The sequence below is a fragment of the Fukomys damarensis genome, unplaced genomic scaffold, assembly GCF_012274545.1.
Source record: "Fukomys damarensis isolate Sample0158 unplaced genomic scaffold, DMR_v1.0_HiC HiC_scaffold_2, whole genome shotgun sequence".
In the NCBI taxonomy this organism is placed as follows: domain Eukaryota; kingdom Metazoa; phylum Chordata; class Mammalia; order Rodentia; family Bathyergidae; genus Fukomys; species Fukomys damarensis.
Genome location: NW_022900914.1, coordinates 19339629 through 19345832, shown reverse-complemented (window position 1 = coordinate 19345832; position 6204 = coordinate 19339629).

Genomic DNA, 6204 nt, shown 5'->3' with positions numbered 1-6204 from the left:
AAAAAAAAAAAAAAGGGAAAGAAAGAAAGAGAACCTTACATCAGTAAAAGAATTAGACATATGAGTTCAGAAGAACTAACAAAATCACTGTTTTGGAAAGGGAAGAGAAATAGGGAAACAAAATCATTTTATTGGGAAGAGGAGAAAAAAATAAGTAGATGGATAGCTAGCTACCTTGTTCGAGTAAGGTAGGGAGTCCAGAGCTGGAACTTGAGGGTTTTTGTTCTAAGTCTCTTATGACATGGTGAGGAAGAGACTATCCCCCTTGAAAGTTGTTATAACTTGACTGGCTGCTTTGGGTTCTGAGACCCCTGATTTGGCCATTGCCCCTTTTGTTGCCTATGTGTTCATCCTTAGATAAGCACTTCTTTGGTCGCTTTGTGCTGTGCAAGTGTTTATCTTCTGAGATCTGCAACAGAGTTGCATTTAAGGCTAAATTAGTGAAAAGGGTACATGTGCATTTTAGTGTATTAATATGGTGAGAATAATAAAATATACATGTACATGCACATATATGTGTGAGTGTTTAGGTGTTAGAGTATATCTTACATACTGAGTCAGTTTTTTAATATAGCCCATTATGGCTCATGTTTAGATGTCCCCCTAAAGTCTTATGTGGTCATAAGTGGGGCTTTTTCAGAGGTGGCTGGATCTCGTGTCTAACGGTAGAATTGATTCATGGTGCAATGCTAGGCTCAAAGGAGGGTGTGAGTGCTACTCACCCTCAGTAGTCTGGATAAGATATAAGAGATAGACTGTGGCCATACCACCCTGAACATGCCCGATCTCGTCAGATGTGAGAGATAGGAAGAGTTACGGTTGTCCCTTGCTTGCTTTGCTACCTTCTTCCCACCATGAACTGTTTCTCCTCTGCAATGCACCTATGCCATGGCACCTGCCTTTGGAGCCAGCCAACTGTGAACTGAAACCTCTACAAACTGTGAGCTAAATAATCCTTTCCTCCTTTAACTTTGGCCTTGGTTTTTTAGTTTTAGTTTTTGTTTTTGGTTTGTACCAGGGATTGAACTCGGGACCTTGTGCTTGCAAGGCAGTTGGTGGAACCACTGAGTTAAATCCCCGGCCCCTCCTCCTTTAACTTTAGATGTTGAGTATATTGTCCTAGCAACAAGAAAAGTAGGTAAGACATCCCCCGCTCTTCCATTTTGTTTCTTTTGTGCTTAACTGGAGACAGAAGGAAGAGGGAATTAAACCTTAGCATGAAGTGAACTAGGCCAGGTGCCTTATCAGCTCTCTCAGGTTTTTTTTCCTTAGATACTCTGTCTAGCAGGAGTTTAACTCTTTATTTACCAGAAACCTCACTGAGGCACTTTATCTTTCCCTGCCTGTCCCCCAACTTTCCCTACATTAACACAAGGGAAGTGGAAAAAAAAGAGATACAGGAACGTGAAATAGCACAAATGAATAATAAGGCTATATGAAGATGATATTGCTTATCATTAACAAAGAACAAAGCACATTCTCAGGTCCAGGATGTAGCTCAGGGGCACCTCACCTGCCTTGCAAATGCAAGGTCCTGAGTTAGATCCCCAGCACAAGGAAAAAAAAGTGCATTATTTGTACCATTACATTATCAATGATTAAGAACGCCGATCTCAAACATTTTACTGTTTTGAGAAAGGCAGACTCTGATTCAAACACTGAGGAACTTACTCCAAGTAGGGAGAAGTTTACTCAAATGTAGATTTTGCATATTCTTTGCCCCAACAGTTTCAATCCATACAAAGCATTCCAAAGTACCTGAAAAATTCAAATTTATATATAAGTATGTTCACTTTGTAGCAAATCTGTAGCTAATGTATCAACCTCTGAATTTGAGTGCTGAATTTCTTTCTCCAACCTGATCACACTTAGATCTTGAAGCGTTTAAGGGAGAGGATTCAGAACATCACCTACGTGGATTAGAGTGATAGGGCAAGACAGCAGAGCCACAGTGATGGAAGGTGGAAATATTATGATCTGTCTGTGTTCTAAAAGCTCAAATGCTATCAAGCAATTTGAGGTACTGTGTCCTATTGTGAAGATATTTTATGAAAGAACCAAATGAATGGTTGGATCAGTGTATCAGGCTTTTCTGGTTTATTTAACTTGTTTTTCTGGTTAGCCAAGTAACTCATACTTGTAAACAACTATAGTATTGATCATAAAAATGCTTATCATTTAATTGCTAAATTTCAAGCTTTTAAAAAGAAGTTTGTTAGAAACCCAATTATACATAAATATGTGTCAAAGAAAACTATTCAATAATGCTAAAATTTATTTTTTTTAAACAGCTCATAATGTCTGTGGACAGCAAGGGATTATCACCTTTCAACAAAAAAAAAAATGTGAAGAGATGAATAAATACAAAACAAGTACGTTTGTTCTTTTGACCAAGCTCAATGGGAGAAAAGTTGACTGAATTACGTCAGTGTCCTAATAAACAGCTGAGACCATAGTCTACCAAATACCATTCCATAAAATAGGGGACTCTGTCTTTTTTTTTTAATAAAACCTATCCCTGATTGATTTTGTTTGTGGATCACAACTGCTTCGGTTTTAAGGTGATTTTTTTTTAATTGAAAAAACAGACAAAACAAATGACCATCTACTAGAAATGAGTAAAATTTACAGGAAAATATCAAAACATGGGTGTCCCTTCTGGTCTGCAGCATTTCTGGGGCTTTCTTGGGACAAAGAAATAGAAAAAGAGCCTGGAGTAATGGCATGCACCTGTACTCCTGAGTAGCTGAGACAAAACAGATGCTTGAACCTAGGAGTTCAAGGCCAGTCTGGGCAATACAGCAAGACCCACGGCAGGTCTACAGCCATACTACCCTGAATGTGCCAATCTCATCTGATCTTGTGAAGCTAAGCAGGGTCAGGCCTGGTTAGTACTTGGATGGGAGACAAATGCAACAGGAGTTTGAGGTGCAGATAACTGTTAGAAGAAAATAACTTCATTTTATTTAGGCAACATAGTTCATTCAGGTAAATTGAAGAAAATTACAGATTTAGTGATTTGATCACCCAACAAATGTATCAAAGAAACAATTTCCACTCTCTTCTAACAGACATTTTAAGGGTTTCTCAGATACAGATACAATTTTATAGGTTCAAAATATAGTTTAACAAATAAAATCGCATCAAATAACCTAGTGTCTGGAAATATGCATCAAATATATTTTCATAAAAGGTGCTGAAAGTACTTGACTGTATTTGTACATCAAAATAACTCCACACAGTGCATGCATAAAGCCAACATAACCCATAAAAAGAACTGTCTCTCTAGATCACTGCATAAAGATTGCATCTTTAGGATTTTGACGGTACATTACACCTAGAGTGATATAAACACTAATCAGCTAGTAACATTTTAAAGACGGTATTTACATATAGTAATCAGGAATTTTGGGGGCCAGGGATTTAGCTCAATGGTGCCGCCACCTGCCTCACAAGTGCAAGGCCCCTAGTTCAATCCCTGGTACCAAAAAAAACAAAACGAAACAAAAAAAACCTGCTGCATGTTCTCTTTTCTGTGTGTTCAAAGAAAGCACCACTCAAGGTGATTACTGTGTGCATTTAAATGGTTTTAATGATCAGTATGTGACAAGTTGCCTTTTTCCAAATGGTTTGCCGTTGTAGTCATAAAGACATGTTGATGCTCTTTTGCTCAGACTTGGTAGGACCGCACTGTGTGACAGATTGTTTGCCTGTATGTAGGGCTTTGCCACAATGTCACAATGCAATTGAATTCCAGTAACAACAAAAAACTCTGCTTACAAGTCAGTGTGAGCTTGAGTGGGCAGGAGCTCATCACACCTACACAGTGCTTAGAAATGAATGGGGAGGGGATGTAGGCTAACATAAATCACAGGGAGAGACGTAGAGCAAGTTAGTTAGTCCTACCTAGAATTGGGTAACAATAACCAAGAGGCTGTGCTGTTAGAAACTGATGAGTCATGTGAGCCCCAGGGGTAAAATCTAGATTACATGAATATGTTTTGAGTATCTGGACAAACTGGGCCTCGTAAGACAGACAATAGGGCTGGGGATTTGGCTCAGTGGTTCCACCACCTGCCTCGCAAGTGCAAGAGCTGGAGTTTGAGCACCCATACAAAAAAAAAAAAAGACAGACAATATCCTAGACCTGGCAAGGATCAGAGGGGGAAGAGACAAAGGCTCAGTGAACTTCAGAGTAAGTTCATTTATTTATTCGATGTCCTTTATCAAGTGGCTACCGTGTGCAGGGCCCGAGTGCCTTCCTCAGTTACCACACATCATATTGCATCCGTACCCTTTATCCGTCTCTCTCAGCCATCCAGCCTCATCACCGTTACCTCCCATTACCTCCAAGGCTGGACCCTTGTCATAGGAGCCGACAAGGCTACGTTTTCAATACTATATATGGGTGAATAAACAAATGGCAAAGGTATAAAATATTATAAAAGGAAAAGTGTACAAGAGAAGCAGGAAAGAATACCACAGGTGTTCCTTCTAGCTTAGGCTTAAAGAAAAAACAAAAGAAGGGAGGGGTGCAAAGGCAGCAATGCCTCGGCCTAGGAGAAGGAACACAGTGGGCATCTTGTAGATGTTGGCAGCGGATATTGGTTGGTACTTAGCAATGGGTCCTAATCTTCTGGGTCAGGGCTTGTCACCAACCCCCCTCAACTGTTCCGGCATACAGAAGAGGGAGTGGCGACATGACACCGTAATTCCGAGGAAGATTCCTGAGTAAGAAATATTATTTGCCAGGTATATGAGGAGGACAGAGGAGATGATGAAGAAGAGTCATGAAAGAGGTGATGTTTGGGGTCCTCCTGTCCTTTAATGGCCTCACTACCTTATCCTTGTTCCCCACATCCCGCTCGTAAAGGCCCCGGCTGATATGGTGGTTATAGCTAAATCCTCTTAGCTGAGAGAGACCTCACGTCTTGGTCTTCATTTAATTATGTTCTACCCAATACAGAGACTGAGCACCTTTGGGGTGGAAGCCCATGTCACTACAGATGCTGGGATGAATGGGGTACCCCCTTCAAGGTTCTCACAATCTGAAGCACCTGCATTCGAATAGCTAAGTGCTAAGTGCTTTTAAGAACTAGAGGAATTGTCAATGGCATCAAAATAGGAAGACATTTTGAAGCAAATGTCTTACCCTATATTCCTGAAACACTCCCACTTAAAAGTCTATTTGTTCTAAAACCAATGGTTCCTGTTGACTCTCAATTTCCTGCTCATTGAATATGTAATATTCAAACAGGAAATCACAGCTGGATATGCTAAACTCATCTACCGGAGCCGTGGTTCATTTTTAGCAGAGACTTTTTTTTATTAATCAGAAGGAAGGATGCAGGAAAGAATATGTATGGGGGGCCAAGCAACGCTCTCCCAGAAAACCAGTTATTTTCCGCCTAATGAGGCAAGACCCCCACCCGTCCCATTCATCACAAGGATTTCGTGAAGGGCATCGGTGGCAGGAATTCACTTCGGCTGGGTCCAAAGGTGAACAAACGCCCAAGACTCCACAGCTGGAGCAAGAGTAGCCCTGACCTTGTTGACTCGGGCTCCCTGAGGGAAGAGCACCTGCGAAGGGGGAAAAGGGGAAGGTAAGGGGAGAGGGGCCGCACGAGACTGCAGCCCCTGCCCAGCTGTGACTCGGTCCGGAAGCGGGGTGCAGAGCCCTTCTTGCTGCGGAGTGGGCAGCGCGGATAAACCCGCACCTCTGCCTGCCTCTACCATCCATCTACTCAACTCCCGATAGACCTGAGTCACAGCCCACAAGTACAGAGAAGCTGCAATAAGCTACGGCAACAGATCAAAGAAAACAGTTTGGAAAGCCCCTGCCCAGCTGTGACTCGGTCCGGAAGCGGGGTGCAGAGCCCTTCTTGCTGCGGAGTGGGCAGCGCGGATAAACCCGCACCTCTGCCTGCCTCTACCATCCATCTACTCAACTCCCGATAGACCTGAGTCACAGCCCACAAGTACAGAGAAGCTGCAATAAGCTACGGCAACAGATCAAAGAAAACAGTTTGGAAAAAAAAAAAAAAAAAAGAAAAGAAAGAATTTTCCAAAATGGAAGGGTCTCAGAAGAAGTTCAGGGCCAGGCCTTTGAAATGTTCCTGTCACCAAGCCTCGCTCAGCGAAAAGGCTCGGTGTAGTTCCCCGAGGGGCCCGCAGGGGCCGCTGCTGCTGACTGGTGCGCTCGGC